The sequence below is a fragment of the Mixophyes fleayi genome, chromosome 2 (genome assembly GCF_038048845.1).
Source record: "Mixophyes fleayi isolate aMixFle1 chromosome 2, aMixFle1.hap1, whole genome shotgun sequence".
Lineage (NCBI taxonomy): Eukaryota > Metazoa > Chordata > Amphibia > Anura > Limnodynastidae > Mixophyes > Mixophyes fleayi.
In genome coordinates, this window is record NC_134403.1 from 182,046,093 (window position 1) to 182,061,556 (window position 15,464).

The following is a 15,464-nucleotide window of genomic DNA, read 5'->3' on the forward strand; positions in this document are numbered from 1 at the left end:
CCATGTTTTTTCCAATATTTCTTTTACAGCATATTTTTGTAATAGCCTGTCCATTAGACTGGGGCCATACTTGCTCTGCACTTACTTATTTATTCATCTCTTTGGTTTGTCACCTCAACTGTTGTTTTTAAATTTTACAGATTGGTGGGTGCAGATGACCCTATGAGCTCCTCACCACAATCTAGGGTAGAGGTGTGGCCTGAGGTTCCCCTTTTCAAGGGGGCGGCAAAAGTTCAGTTGCCCTGGGGAAACCTTCGACAAAACCCAGGGCTAAAGGGACACCACCGAGCTTTGCGGTGAAGGGGGGCCAAAAGACCCCTTTTGGTGTTGGAGATAAAGGGGACCTGCCACTTTTAAGGAGGGCTTGATGTTCCGCACCCTGTGCACTTTTTTGTGTTTTTACACATTTTTTGCGCTCAGTGACCCAAAAGCATGATCCCAGGCTTTCAATATATAAGAGGAAATAAAAAAAATAAAAAAAAATGTAACTGGGGAAGCAATTTGTTGGTATTAGGTTATCAAAACATTTTATGTTGCATTGTTTGCGCGCCTCTGCTTGTTGGGAGTATGATGGCGTTACTTGTATGAGAGGTTAAAGGGCCCTTCTCACAAGCTTCCAGCCCATACATAGTTTTCTTTCCCATTATGAATGTTTTTAGTTCTTACTATTTTAATTCGGATCTGTATTTCATTGTAATTGTACCGGAATTTGTTTTTGGATAATTTCAAACAATTTGAGACCCACACCTGCCAAATATTGATTTACAATTTTTGATTGAATATGTATCTTTATTTTGTATAAAGGTACAGAAAACATACAATACATTACGTTCAAATGTATTACGTTGCAGCGAAGCTGTAAGCACAATACACCGTAAAACATAATCATTCATACTTTCTGGTACAATTCAAGACATTAGGAACAAGATATGACCAGGGATGCTGATGGGGGGTAGGGTACTAACTACCAGGGCCCAGGGGAGGGCTGGCAAATTTTAGCTCAGGGGACAAGACTCGATTCAGCAGCCAATTAGGAACCTTTTAAAGGAAAAAAATGCAGGTGGCCCAGTGACCCAGCCCAAAGTAGCCCTCTATGGGACCGACCCATGGGGGAGATGCCTCCCGGCCCCCGAACCCAGCCTGCCCCTGCCCGGGCTGCACTGCAGATCACCAACTTTTTTATATTTTTTTTGCTTCTTCAAGTTTTATTTTAACTTTTCTGTTTTTGTTTTGTGTTTACCCAGTGTGTGTGTGTGGGGGGCTGCCATGGTAGACACCATATGTAGTCTGTGCATAGGCGGCCACATCATTCATTCATAGAATATTGTACTACAGCTGAATAGATTATGCGACCACTGTGAGTAGTATGCCATGTGGCCATCTATAGAAGGACCGCATAGGCTCCCTGCACTTCATGTCTGTAAGATAGTAGCTAAATCCCCTTCCGACTTCACCATGACAAATAAGCAAATGAGTGCTCAAAAGTAGAACAAAATATTCATTAAATTCAGTTGAGAACATTGTTGGTTCTAAATATAAATGCAGTATTCTTTATCACCATCCAAAAAATAAAACTAGAAATTCAACACGAAAAACGTTAAAAATCGCTATAATATTAAAAAGGCTGCCATGTCAACTGGTGTCTTAATGGAAGAGTAGTTTGTTAAGACTATACTTTCAGGGATCATTTCTATAGTTTATACATTTGGAAATGTGCTCTAAAGTGTACAGACTCACCAACCATGAGGAAGAGTTTTAATGATTTCTCTTGAGTGTGAAGTGAGCTTGTAGTGCTGCTTTATGGTAGCTACTATCTGCTTTTGATGACTGTTTCTCTTTTCCTTTGTGGAAGAGTAGAGGAGTGAAATCACCAGCTGAGTGGTTGGGTTTCTGAATTGTCAACAACAGAGAATGTTATGAAAGAACTTAAGCTGAGATTTCAGTACAGCTGGATTTGCTTTGCTGTTGTTTTTTGTAAAGTTCTGTCTTATGATATTAGAAATGGTTTTCTTAATAAGGACAAGCTACTTTGGTCATCTGGCCTGAGATTGGTGCAGCTGAGAGAACCTGGGTTATGTGCTTCTGTTGTAGTGAGCCAAAGATATCTAAAAATCATTGAGGAATGGGAAACCTTGTTGATAGAGTAAGACGAGGACCATGTTTTTTCCAATATTTCTTTTACAGCATATTTTTGTAATAGCCTGTCCATTAGACTGGGGCCATACTTGCTCTGCACTTACTTATTTATTCATCTCTTTGGTTTGTCACCTCAACTGTTGTTTTTAAATTTTACAGATTGGTGGGTGCAGATGACCCTATGAGCTCCTCACCACAATCTAGGGTAGAGGTGTGGCCTGAGGTTCCCCTTTTCAAGGGGGCGGCAAAAGTTCAGTTGCCCTGGGGAAACCTTCGACAAAACCCAGGGCTAAAGGGACACCACCGAGCTTTGCGGTGAAGGGGGGCCAAAAGACCCCTTTTGGTGTTGGAGATAAAGGGGACCTTCCACTTTTAAGGAGGGCTTGATGTTCCGCACCCTGTGCACTTTTTTGTGTTTTTACACATTTTTTGCGCTCAGTGACCCAAAAGCATGATCCCAGGCTTTCAATATATAAGAGGAAATAAAAAAAAATAAAAAAATGTAACTGGGGAAGCAATTTGTTGGTATTAGGTTATCAAAACATTTTATGTTGCATTGTTTGTGCGCCTCTGCTTGTTGGGAGTATGATGGCGTTACTTGTATGAGAGGTTAAAGGGCCCTTCTCACAAGCTTCCAGCCCATACATAGTTTTCTTTCCCATTATGAATGTTTTTAGTTCTTACTATTTTAATTCGGATCTGTATTTCATTGTAATTGTACCGGAATTTGTTTTTGGATAATTTCAAACAATTTGAGACCCACACCTGCCAAATATTGATTTACAATTTTTGATTGAATATGTATCTTTATTTTGTATAAAGGTACAGAAAACATACAATACATTACGTTCAAATGTATTACGTTGCAGCGAAGCTGTAAGCACAATACACCGTAAAACATAATCATTCATACTTTCTGGTACAATTCAAGACATTAGGAACAAGATATGACCAGGGATGCTGATGGGGGGTAGGGTACTAACTACCAGGGCCCTGGCATGCCAGGGGGCCCGGGCCCAGGGGAGGGCTGGCAAATTTTAGCTCAGGGGACAAGACTCGATTCAGCAGCCAATTAGGAACCTTTTAAAGGAAAAAAATGCAGGTGGCCCAGTGACCCAGCCCAAAGTAGCCCTCTATGGGACCGACCCAAGGGGGAGATGCCTCCCGGCCCCCGAACCCAGCCTGCTCCTGCCCGGGCTGCACTGCAGATCACCAACTATTTTATATTTTTTTTGCTTCTTCAAGTTTTATTTTAACTTTTTTGTTTTTGTTTTGTGTTTACCCAGTGTGTGTGTGTGGGGGGCTGCCATGGTAGACACCATATGTAGTCTGTGCATAGGCGGCCACATCATTCATTCATAGAATATTGTACTACAGCTGAATAGATTATGCGACCACTGTGAGTAGTATGCCATGTGGCCATCTATGGAAGGACCGCATAGGCTCCCTGCACTTCATGTCTGTAAGATAGTAGCTAAATCCCCTTCCGACTTCACCATGACAAATAAGCAAATGAGTGCTCAAAAGTAGAACAAAATATTCATTAAATTCAGTTGAGAACATTGTAGGTTCTAAATATAAATGCAGTATTCTTTATCACCATCCAAAAAATAAAACTAGAAATTCAACACGAAAAACGTTAAAAATCGCTATAATATTAAAAAGGCTGCCATGTCAGCTGGTGTCTTAATGGAAGAGTAGTTTGTTAAGACTATACTTTCAGGGATCATTTCTATAGTTTATACATTTGGAAATGTGCTCTAAAGTATACAGACTAACCAACCATGAGGAAGAGTTTTAATGATTTCTCTTGAGTGTGAAGTGAGCTTGTAGTGCTGCTTTATGGTAGCTACTATCTGCTTTTGATGACTGTTTCTCTTTTCCTTTGTGGAAGAGTAGAGGAGTGAAATCACCAGCTGAGTGGTTGGGTTTCTGAGTTGTCAACAACAGAGAATGTTATGAAAGAACTTAAGACGAGATTTCAGTATAGCTGGATTTGCTTTGCTGTTGTTTTTGTAAAGTTCTGTCTTATGATATTAGAAATGGTTTTCTTAATAAGGACAAGCTACTTTGGTCATCTGGCCTGAGATTGGTGCAGCTGAGAGAACCTGGGTTATGTGCTTCTGTTGTAGTGAGCCAAAGATATCTAAAAATCATTGAGGAATGGGAAACCTTGTTGATAGAGTAAGACGAGGACCATGTTTTTTCCAATATTTCTTTTACAGCATATTTTTGTAATAGCCTGTCCATTAGACTGGGGCCATACTTGCTCTGCACTTACTTATTTATTCATCTCTTTGGTTTGTCACCTCAACTGTTGTTTTTAAATTTTACAGATTGGTGGGTGCAGATGACCCTATGAGCTCCTCACCACAATCTAGGGTAGAGGTGTGGCCTGAGGTTCCCCTTTTCAAGGGGGCGGCAAAAGTTCAGTTGCCCTGGGGAAACCTTCGACAAAACCCAGGGCTAAAGGGACACCACCGAGCTTTGCGGTGAAGGGGGGCCAAAAGACCCCTTTTGGTGTTGGAGATAAAGGGGACCTTCCACTTTTAAGGAGGGCTTGATGTTCCGCACCCTGTGCACTTTTTTGTGTTTTTACACATTTTTTGCGCTCAGTGACCCAAAAGCATGATCCCAGGCTTTCAATATATAAGAGGAAATAAAAAAAAATAAAAAAAAAAATGTAACTGGGGAAGCAATTTGTTGGTATTAGGTTATCAAAACATTTTATGTTGCATTGTTTGCGCGCCACTGCTTGTTGGGAGTATGATGGCGTTACTTGTATGAGAGGTTAAAGGGCCCTTCTCACAAGCTTCCAGCCCATACATAGTTTTCTTTCCCATTATGAATGTTTTTAGTTCTTACTATTTTAATTCGGATCTGTATTTCATTGTAATTGTACCGGAATTTGTTTTTGGATAATTTCAAACAATTTGAGACCCACACCTGCCAAATATTGATTTACAATTTTTGATTGAATATGTATCTTTATTTTGTATAAAGGTACAGAAAACATACAATACATTACGTTCAAATGTATTACGTTGCAGCGAAGCTGTAAGCACAATACACCGTAAAACATAATCATTCATACTTTCTGGTACAATTCAAGACATTAGGAACAAGATATGACCAGGGATGCTGATGGGGGGTAGGGTACTAACTACCAGGGCCCAGGGGAGGGCTGGCAAATTTTAGCTCAGGGGACAAGACTCGATTCAGCAGCCAATTAGGAACCTTTTAAAGGAAAAAAATGCAGGTGGCCCAGTGACCCAGCCCAACGTAGCCCTCTATGGGACCGACCCAAGGGGGAGATGCCTCCCGGCCCCCGAATTCAGCCTGCCCCTGCCCGGGCTGCACTGCAGATCACCAACTTTTTTATATTTTTTTTGCTTCTTCAAGTTTTATTTTAACTTTTTTGTTTTTGTTTTGTGTTTACCCAGTGTGTGTGTGTGGGGGGCTGCCATGGTAGACACCATATGTAGTCTGTGCATAGGCGGCCACATCATTCATTCATAGAATATTGTACTACAGCTGAATAGATTATGCGACCACTGTGAGTAGTATGCCATGTGGCCATCTATGGAAGGACCGCATAGGCTCCCTGCACTTCATGTCTGTAAGATAGTAGCTAAATCCCCTTCCGACTTCACCATGACAAATAAGCAAATGAGTGCTCAAAAGTAGAACAAAATATTCATTAAATTCAGTTGAGAACATTGTTGGTTCTAAATATAAATGCAGTACTCTTTATCACCATCCAAAAAATAAAACTAGAAATTCAACACGAAAAACGTTAAAAATCGCTATAATATTAAAAAGGCTGCCATGTCAACTGGTGTCTTAATGGAAGAGTAGTTTGTTAAGACTATACTTTCAGGGATCATTTCTATAGTTTATACATTTGGAAATGTGCTCTAAAGTGTACAGACTCACCAACCATGAGGAAGAGTTTTAATGATTTCTCTTGAGTGTGAAGTGAGCTTGTAGTGCTGCTTTATGGTAGCTACTATCTGCTTTTGATGACTGTTTCTCTTTTCCTTTGTGGAAGAGTAGAGGAGTGAAATCACCAGCTGAGTGGTTGGGTTTCTGAATTGTCAACAACAGAGAATGTTATGAAAGAACTTAAGCCGAGATTTCAGTATAGCTGGATTTGCTTTGCTGTTGTTTTTGTAAAGTTCTGTCTTATGATATTAGAAATGGTTTTCTTAATAAGGACAAGCTACTTTGGTCATCTGGCCTGAGATTGGTGCAGCTGAGAGAACCTGGGTTATGTGCTTCTGTTGTAGTGAGCCAAAGATATCTAAAAATCATTGAGGAATGGGAAACCTTGTTGATAGAGTAAGACGAGGACCATGTTTTTTCCAATATTTCTTTTACAGCATATTTTTGTAATAGCCTGTCCATTAGACTGGGGCCATACTTGCTCTGCACTTACTTATTTATTCATCTCTTTGGTTTGTCACCTCAACTGTTGTTTTTAAATTTTACAGATTGGTGGGTGCAGATGACCCTATGAGCTCCTCACCACAATCTAGGGTAGAGGTGTGGCCTGAGGTTCCCCTTTTCAAGGGGGCGGCAAAAGTTCAGTTGCCCTGGGGAAACCTTCGACAAAACCCAGGGCTAAAGGGACACCACCGAGCTTTGCGGTGAAGGGGGGCCAAAAGACCCCTTTTGGTGTTGGAGATAAAGGGGACCTGCCACTTTTAAGGAGGGCTTGATGTTCCGCACCCTGTGCACTTTTTTGTGTTTTTACACATTTTTTGCGCTCAGTGACCCAAAAGCATGATCCCAGGCTTTCAATATATAAGAGGAAATAAAAAAAATAAAAAAAAATGTAACTGGGGAAGCAATTTGTTGGTATTAGGTTATCAAAACATTTTATGTTGCATTGTTTGCGCGCCTCTGCTTGTTGGGAGTATGATGGCGTTACTTGTATGAGAGGTTAAAGGGCCCTTCTCACAAGCTTCCAGCCCATACATAGTTTTCTTTCCCATTATGAATGTTTTTAGTTCTTACTATTTTAATTCGGATCTGTATTTCATTGTAATTGTACCGGAATTTGTTTTTGGATAATTTCAAACAATTTGAGACCCACACCTGCCAAATATTGATTTACAATTTTTGATTGAATATGTATCTTTATTTTGTATAAAGGTACAGAAAACATACAATACATTACGTTCAAATGTATTACGTTGCAGCGAAGCTGTAAGCACAATACACCGTAAAACATAATCATTCATACTTTCTGGTACAATTCAAGACATTAGGAACAAGATATGACCAGGGATGCTGATGGGGGGTAGGGTACTAACTACCAGGGCCCAGGGGAGGGCTGGCAAATTTTAGCTCAGGGGACAAGACTCGATTCAGCAGCCAATTAGGAACCTTTTAAAGGAAAAAAATGCAGGTGGCCCAGTGACCCAGCCCAAAGTAGCCCTCTATGGGACCGACCCATGGGGGAGATGCCTCCCGGCCCCCGAACCCAGCCTGCCCCTGCCCGGGCTGCACTGCAGATCACCAACTTTTTTATATTTTTTTTGCTTCTTCAAGTTTTATTTTAACTTTTCTGTTTTTGTTTTGTGTTTACCCAGTGTGTGTGTGTGGGGGGCTGCCATGGTAGACACCATATGTAGTCTGTGCATAGGCGGCCACATCATTCATTCATAGAATATTGTACTACAGCTGAATAGATTATGCGACCACTGTGAGTAGTATGCCATGTGGCCATCTATAGAAGGACCGCATAGGCTCCCTGCACTTCATGTCTGTAAGATAGTAGCTAAATCCCCTTCCGACTTCACCATGACAAATAAGCAAATGAGTGCTCAAAAGTAGAACAAAATATTCATTAAATTCAGTTGAGAACATTGTTGGTTCTAAATATAAATGCAGTATTCTTTATCACCATCCAAAAAATAAAACTAGAAATTCAACACGAAAAACGTTAAAAATCGCTATAATATTAAAAAGGCTGCCATGTCAACTGGTGTCTTAATGGAAGAGTAGTTTGTTAAGACTATACTTTCAGGGATCATTTCTATAGTTTATACATTTGGAAATGTGCTCTAAAGTGTACAGACTCACCAACCATGAGGAAGAGTTTTAATGATTTCTCTTGAGTGTGAAGTGAGCTTGTAGTGCTGCTTTATGGTAGCTACTATCTGCTTTTGATGACTGTTTCTCTTTTCCTTTGTGGAAGAGTAGAGGAGTGAAATCACCAGCTGAGTGGTTGGGTTTCTGAATTGTCAACAACAGAGAATGTTATGAAAGAACTTAAGCTGAGATTTCAGTACAGCTGGATTTGCTTTGCTGTTGTTTTTTGTAAAGTTCTGTCTTATGATATTAGAAATGGTTTTCTTAATAAGGACAAGCTACTTTGGTCATCTGGCCTGAGATTGGTGCAGCTGAGAGAACCTGGGTTATGTGCTTCTGTTGTAGTGAGCCAAAGATATCTAAAAATCATTGAGGAATGGGAAACCTTGTTGATAGAGTAAGACGAGGACCATGTTTTTTCCAATATTTCTTTTACAGCATATTTTTGTAATAGCCTGTCCATTAGACTGGGGCCATACTTGCTCTGCACTTACTTATTTATTCATCTCTTTGGTTTGTCACCTCAACTGTTGTTTTTAAATTTTACAGATTGGTGGGTGCAGATGACCCTATGAGCTCCTCACCACAATCTAGGGTAGAGGTGTGGCCTGAGGTTCCCCTTTTCAAGGGGGCGGCAAAAGTTCAGTTGCCCTGGGGAAACCTTCGACAAAACCCAGGGCTAAAGGGACACCACCGAGCTTTGCGGTGAAGGGGGGCCAAAAGACCCCTTTTGGTGTTGGAGATAAAGGGGACCTTCCACTTTTAAGGAGGGCTTGATGTTCCGCACCCTGTGCACTTTTTTGTGTTTTTACACATTTTTTGCGCTCAGTGACCCAAAAGCATGATCCCAGGCTTTCAATATATAAGAGGAAATAAAAAAAAATAAAAAAATGTAACTGGGGAAGCAATTTGTTGGTATTAGGTTATCAAAACATTTTATGTTGCATTGTTTGTGCGCCTCTGCTTGTTGGGAGTATGATGGCGTTACTTGTATGAGAGGTTAAAGGGCCCTTCTCACAAGCTTCCAGCCCATACATAGTTTTCTTTCCCATTATGAATGTTTTTAGTTCTTACTATTTTAATTCGGATCTGTATTTCATTGTAATTGTACCGGAATTTGTTTTTGGATAATTTCAAACAATTTGAGACCCACACCTGCCAAATATTGATTTACAATTTTTGATTGAATATGTATCTTTATTTTGTATAAAGGTACAGAAAACATACAATACATTACGTTCAAATGTATTACGTTGCAGCGAAGCTGTAAGCACAATACACCGTAAAACATAATCATTCATACTTTCTGGTACAATTCAAGACATTAGGAACAAGATATGACCAGGGATGCTGATGGGGGGTAGGGTACTAACTACCAGGGCCCTGGCATGCCAGGGGGCCCGGGCCCAGGGGAGGGCTGGCAAATTTTAGCTCAGGGGACAAGACTCGATTCAGCAGCCAATTAGGAACCTTTTAAAGGAAAAAAATGCAGGTGGCCCAGTGACCCAGCCCAAAGTAGCCCTCTATGGGACCGACCCAAGGGGGAGATGCCTCCCGGCCCCCGAACCCAGCCTGCTCCTGCCCGGGCTGCACTGCAGATCACCAACTATTTTATATTTTTTTTGCTTCTTCAAGTTTTATTTTAACTTTTTTGTTTTTGTTTTGTGTTTACCCAGTGTGTGTGTGTGGGGGGCTGCCATGGTAGACACCATATGTAGTCTGTGCATAGGCGGCCACATCATTCATTCATAGAATATTGTACTACAGCTGAATAGATTATGCGACCACTGTGAGTAGTATGCCATGTGGCCATCTATGGAAGGACCGCATAGGCTCCCTGCACTTCATGTCTGTAAGATAGTAGCTAAATCCCCTTCCGACTTCACCATGACAAATAAGCAAATGAGTGCTCAAAAGTAGAACAAAATATTCATTAAATTCAGTTGAGAACATTGTAGGTTCTAAATATAAATGCAGTATTCTTTATCACCATCCAAAAAATAAAACTAGAAATTCAACACGAAAAACGTTAAAAATCGCTATAATATTAAAAAGGCTGCCATGTCAGCTGGTGTCTTAATGGAAGAGTAGTTTGTTAAGACTATACTTTCAGGGATCATTTCTATAGTTTATACATTTGGAAATGTGCTCTAAAGTATACAGACTAACCAACCATGAGGAAGAGTTTTAATGATTTCTCTTGAGTGTGAAGTGAGCTTGTAGTGCTGCTTTATGGTAGCTACTATCTGCTTTTGATGACTGTTTCTCTTTTCCTTTGTGGAAGAGTAGAGGAGTGAAATCACCAGCTGAGTGGTTGGGTTTCTGAGTTGTCAACAACAGAGAATGTTATGAAAGAACTTAAGACGAGATTTCAGTATAGCTGGATTTGCTTTGCTGTTGTTTTTGTAAAGTTCTGTCTTATGATATTAGAAATGGTTTTCTTAATAAGGACAAGCTACTTTGGTCATCTGGCCTGAGATTGGTGCAGCTGAGAGAACCTGGGTTATGTGCTTCTGTTGTAGTGAGCCAAAGATATCTAAAAATCATTGAGGAATGGGAAACCTTGTTGATAGAGTAAGACGAGGACCATGTTTTTTCCAATATTTCTTTTACAGCATATTTTTGTAATAGCCTGTCCATTAGACTGGGGCCATACTTGCTCTGCACTTACTTATTTATTCATCTCTTTGGTTTGTCACCTCAACTGTTGTTTTTAAATTTTACAGATTGGTGGGTGCAGATGACCCTATGAGCTCCTCACCACAATCTAGGGTAGAGGTGTGGCCTGAGGTTCCCCTTTTCAAGGGGGCGGCAAAAGTTCAGTTGCCCTGGGGAAACCTTCGACAAAACCCAGGGCTAAAGGGACACCACCGAGCTTTGCGGTGAAGGGGGGCCAAAAGACCCCTTTTGGTGTTGGAGATAAAGGGGACCTTCCACTTTTAAGGAGGGCTTGATGTTCCGCACCCTGTGCACTTTTTTGTGTTTTTACACATTTTTTGCGCTCAGTGACCCAAAAGCATGATCCCAGGCTTTCAATATATAAGAGGAAATAAAAAAAAATAAAAAAAAAAATGTAACTGGGGAAGCAATTTGTTGGTATTAGGTTATCAAAACATTTTATGTTGCATTGTTTGCGCGCCACTGCTTGTTGGGAGTATGATGGCGTTACTTGTATGAGAGGTTAAAGGGCCCTTCTCACAAGCTTCCAGCCCATACATAGTTTTCTTTCCCATTATGAATGTTTTTAGTTCTTACTATTTTAATTCGGATCTGTATTTCATTGTAATTGTACCGGAATTTGTTTTTGGATAATTTCAAACAATTTGAGACCCACACCTGCCAAATATTGATTTACAATTTTTGATTGAATATGTATCTTTATTTTGTATAAAGGTACAGAAAACATACAATACATTACGTTCAAATGTATTACGTTGCAGCGAAGCTGTAAGCACAATACACCGTAAAACATAATCATTCATACTTTCTGGTACAATTCAAGACATTAGGAACAAGATATGACCAGGGATGCTGATGGGGGGTAGGGTACTAACTACCAGGGCCCAGGGGAGGGCTGGCAAATTTTAGCTCAGGGGACAAGACTCGATTCAGCAGCCAATTAGGAACCTTTTAAAGGAAAAAAATGCAGGTGGCCCAGTGACCCAGCCCAACGTAGCCCTCTATGGGACCGACCCAAGGGGGAGATGCCTCCCGGCCCCCGAATTCAGCCTGCCCCTGCCCGGGCTGCACTGCAGATCACCAACTTTTTTATATTTTTTTTGCTTCTTCAAGTTTTATTTTAACTTTTTTGTTTTTGTTTTGTGTTTACCCAGTGTGTGTGTGTGGGGGGCTGCCATGGTAGACACCATATGTAGTCTGTGCATAGGCGGCCACATCATTCATTCATAGAATATTGTACTACAGCTGAATAGATTATGCGACCACTGTGAGTAGTATGCCATGTGGCCATCTATGGAAGGACCGCATAGGCTCCCTGCACTTCATGTCTGTAAGATAGTAGCTAAATCCCCTTCCGACTTCACCATGACAAATAAGCAAATGAGTGCTCAAAAGTAGAACAAAATATTCATTAAATTCAGTTGAGAACATTGTTGGTTCTAAATATAAATGCAGTACTCTTTATCACCATCCAAAAAATAAAACTAGAAATTCAACACGAAAAACGTTAAAAATCGCTATAATATTAAAAAGGCTGCCATGTCAGCTGGTGTCTTAATGGAAGAGTAGTTTGTTAAGACTATACTTTCAGGGATCATTTCTATAGTTTATACATTTGGAAATGTGCTCTAAAGTGTATAGACTCACCAACCATGAGGAAGAGTTTTAATGATTTCTCTTGAGTGTGAAGTGAGCTTGTAGTGCTGCTTTATGGTAGCTACTATCTGCTTTTGATGACTGTTTCTCTTTTCCTTTGTGGAAGAGTAGAGGAGTGAAATCACCAGCTGAGCGGTTGGGTTTCTGAATTGTCAACAACAGAGAATGTTATGAAAGAACTTAAGCCGAGATTTCAGTATAGCTGGATTTGCTTTGCTGTTGTTTTTGTAAAGTTCTGTCTTATGATATTAGAAATGGTTTTCTTAATAAGGACAAGCTACTTTGGTCATCTGGCCTGAGATTGGTGCAGCTGAGAGAACCTGGGTTATGTGCTTCTGTTGTAGTGAGCCAAAGATATCTAAAAATCATTGAGGAATGGGAAACCTTGTTGATAGAGTAAGACGAGGACCATGTTTTTTCCAATATTTCTTTTACAGCATATTTTTGTAATAGCCTGTCTATTAGACTGGGGCCATACTTGCTCTGCACTTACTTATTTATTCATCTCTTTGGTTTGTCACCTCAACTGTTGTTTTTAAATTTTACAGATTGGTGGGTGCAGATGACCCTATGAGCTCCTCACCACAATCTAGGGTAGAGGTGTGGCCTGAGGTTCCCCTTTTCAAGGGGGCGGCAAAAGTTCAGTTGCCCTGGGGAAACCTTCGACAAAACCCAGGGCTAAAGGGACACCACCGAGCTTTGCGGTGAAGGGGGGCCAAAAGACCCCTTTTGGTGTTGGAGATAAAGGGGACCTGCCACTTTTAAGGAGGGCTTGATGTTCCGCACCCTGTGCACTTTTTTGTGTTTTTACACATTTTTTGCGCTCAGTGACCCAAAAGCATGATCCCAGGCTTTCAATATATAAGAGGATTTAAAAAAAATAAAAAAAAATGTAACTGGGAAAGCAATTTGTTGGTATTAGGTTATCAAAACATTTTATGTTGCATTGTTTGCGCGCCTCTGCTTGTTGGGAGTATGATGGCGTTACTTGTATGAGAGGTTAAAGGGCCCTTCTCACAAGCTTCCAGCCCATACATAGTTTTCTTTCCCATTATGAATGTTTTTAGTTCTTACTATTTTAATTCGGATCTGTATTTCATTGTAATTGTACCGGAATTTGTTTTTGGATAATTTCAAACAATTTGAGACCCACACCTGCCAAATATTGATTTACAATTTTTGATTGAATATGTATCTTTATTTTGTATAAAGGTACAGAAAACATACAATACATTACGTTCAAATGTATTACGTTGCAGCGAAGCTGTAAGCACAATACACCGTAAAACATAATCATTCATACTTTCTGGTACAATTCAAGACATTAGGAACAAGATATGACCAGGGATGCTGATGGGGGGTAGGGTACTAACTACCAGGGCCCAGGGGAGGGCTGGCAAATTTTAGCTCAGGGGACAAGACTCGATTCAGCAGCCAATTAGGAACCTTTTAAAGGAAAAAAATGCAGGTGGCCCAGTGACCCAGCCCAAAGTAGCCCTCTATGGGACCGACCCAAGGGGGAGATGCCTCCCGGCCCCCGAACCCAGCCTGCCCCTGCCCGGGCTGCACTGCAGATCACCAACTTTTTTATATTTTTTTTGCTTCTTCAAGTTTTATTTTAACTTTTCTGTTTTTGTTTTGTGTTTACCCAGTGTGTGTGTGTGGGGGGCTGCCATGGTAGACACCATATGTAGTCTGTGCATAGGCGGCCACATCATTCATTCATAGAATATTGTACTACAGCTGAATAGATTATGCGACCACTGTGAGTAGTATGCCATGTGGCCATCTATGGAAGGACCGCATAGGCTCCCTGCACTTCATGTCTGTAAGATAGTAGCTAAATCCCCTTCCGACTTCACCATGACAAATAAGCAAATGAGTGCTCAAAAGTAGAACAAAATATTCATTAAATTCAGTTGAGAACATTGTTGGTTCTAAATATAAATGCAGTATTCTTTATCACCATCCAAAAAATAAAACTAGAAATTCAACACGAAAAACGTTAAAAATCGCTATAATATTAAAAAGGCTGCCATGTCAGCTGGTGTCTTAATGGAAGAGTAGTTTGTTAAGACTATACTTTTAGGGATCATTTCTATAGTTTATACATTTGGAAATGTGCTCTAAAGTGTACAGACTCACCAACCATGAGGAAGAGTTTTAGTGATTTCTCTTGAGTGTGAAGTGAGCTTGTAGTGCTGCTTTATGGTAGCTACTATCTGCTTTTGATGACTGTTTCTCTTTTCCTTTGTGGAAGAGTAGAGGAGTGAAATCACAAGCTGAGTGGTTGGGTTTCTGAATTGTCAACAACAGAGAATGTTTTGAAAGAACTTAAGCTGAGATTTCAGTATAGCTGGATTTGCTTTGCTGTTGTTTTTGTAAAGTTCTGTCTTATGATATTAGAAATGGTTTTCTTAATAAGGACAAGCTACTTTGGTCATCTGGCCTGAGATTGGTGCAGCTGAGAGAACCTGGGTTATGTGCTTCTGTTGTAGTGAGCCAAAGATATCTAAAAATCATTGAGGAATGGAAAACCTTGTTGATAGAGTAAGACGAGGACCATGTTTTTTCCAATATTTCTTTTACAGCATATTTTTGTAATAGCCTGTCCATTAGACTGGGGCCATACTTGCTCTGCACTTACTTATTTATTCATCTCTTTGGTTTGTCACCTCAACTGTTGTTTTTAAATTTTACAGATTGGTGGGTGCAGATGACCCTATGAGCTCCTCACCACAATCTAGGGTAGAGGTGTGGCCTGAGGTTCCCCTTTTCAAGGGGGCGGCAAAAGTTCAGTTGCCCTGGGGAAACCTTCGACAAAACCCAGGGCTAAAGGGACACCACCGAGCTTTGCGGTGAAGGGGGGCCAAAAGACCCCTTTTGGTGTTGGA

At 40.6% G+C, this 15,464-nt stretch overlaps 7 non-coding genes across 7 annotated transcripts; all 7 read left to right on the forward strand.

The window, feature by feature from the left end:
• Positions 1 to 1,665: 1,665 nt before the first annotated feature.
• On the forward strand, positions 1,666 to 1,883 carry LOC142142112 (small nucleolar RNA U3). Its single transcript, XR_012689051.1, has one exon. It is a non-coding gene; the product is annotated as a small nucleolar RNA U3 (small nucleolar RNA).
• Positions 1,884 to 3,843: 1,960 nt separating this feature from the next.
• Positions 3,844 to 4,061, forward strand: LOC142142151 (small nucleolar RNA U3). The gene has a single exon (XR_012689083.1). It is a non-coding gene; the product is annotated as a small nucleolar RNA U3 (small nucleolar RNA).
• Positions 4,062 to 6,000: 1,939 nt separating this feature from the next.
• LOC142142114 (small nucleolar RNA U3) lies at positions 6,001 to 6,218 on the forward strand. Its single transcript, XR_012689052.1, has one exon. It is a non-coding gene; the product is annotated as a small nucleolar RNA U3 (small nucleolar RNA).
• A 1,936-nt stretch (positions 6,219 to 8,154) lies between these two features.
• On the forward strand, positions 8,155 to 8,372 carry LOC142142115 (small nucleolar RNA U3). The gene has a single exon (XR_012689053.1). It is a non-coding gene; the product is annotated as a small nucleolar RNA U3 (small nucleolar RNA).
• Positions 8,373 to 10,332: 1,960 nt separating this feature from the next.
• On the forward strand, positions 10,333 to 10,550 carry LOC142142152 (small nucleolar RNA U3). The gene has a single exon (XR_012689084.1). It is a non-coding gene; the product is annotated as a small nucleolar RNA U3 (small nucleolar RNA).
• A 1,939-nt stretch (positions 10,551 to 12,489) lies between these two features.
• LOC142142183 (small nucleolar RNA U3) lies at positions 12,490 to 12,707 on the forward strand. The gene has a single exon (XR_012689112.1). It is a non-coding gene; the product is annotated as a small nucleolar RNA U3 (small nucleolar RNA).
• Positions 12,708 to 14,643: 1,936 nt separating this feature from the next.
• LOC142142052 (small nucleolar RNA U3) lies at positions 14,644 to 14,861 on the forward strand. Its single transcript, XR_012688996.1, has one exon. It is a non-coding gene; the product is annotated as a small nucleolar RNA U3 (small nucleolar RNA).
• The last annotated feature ends 603 nt before the right edge of the window (positions 14,862 to 15,464 follow it).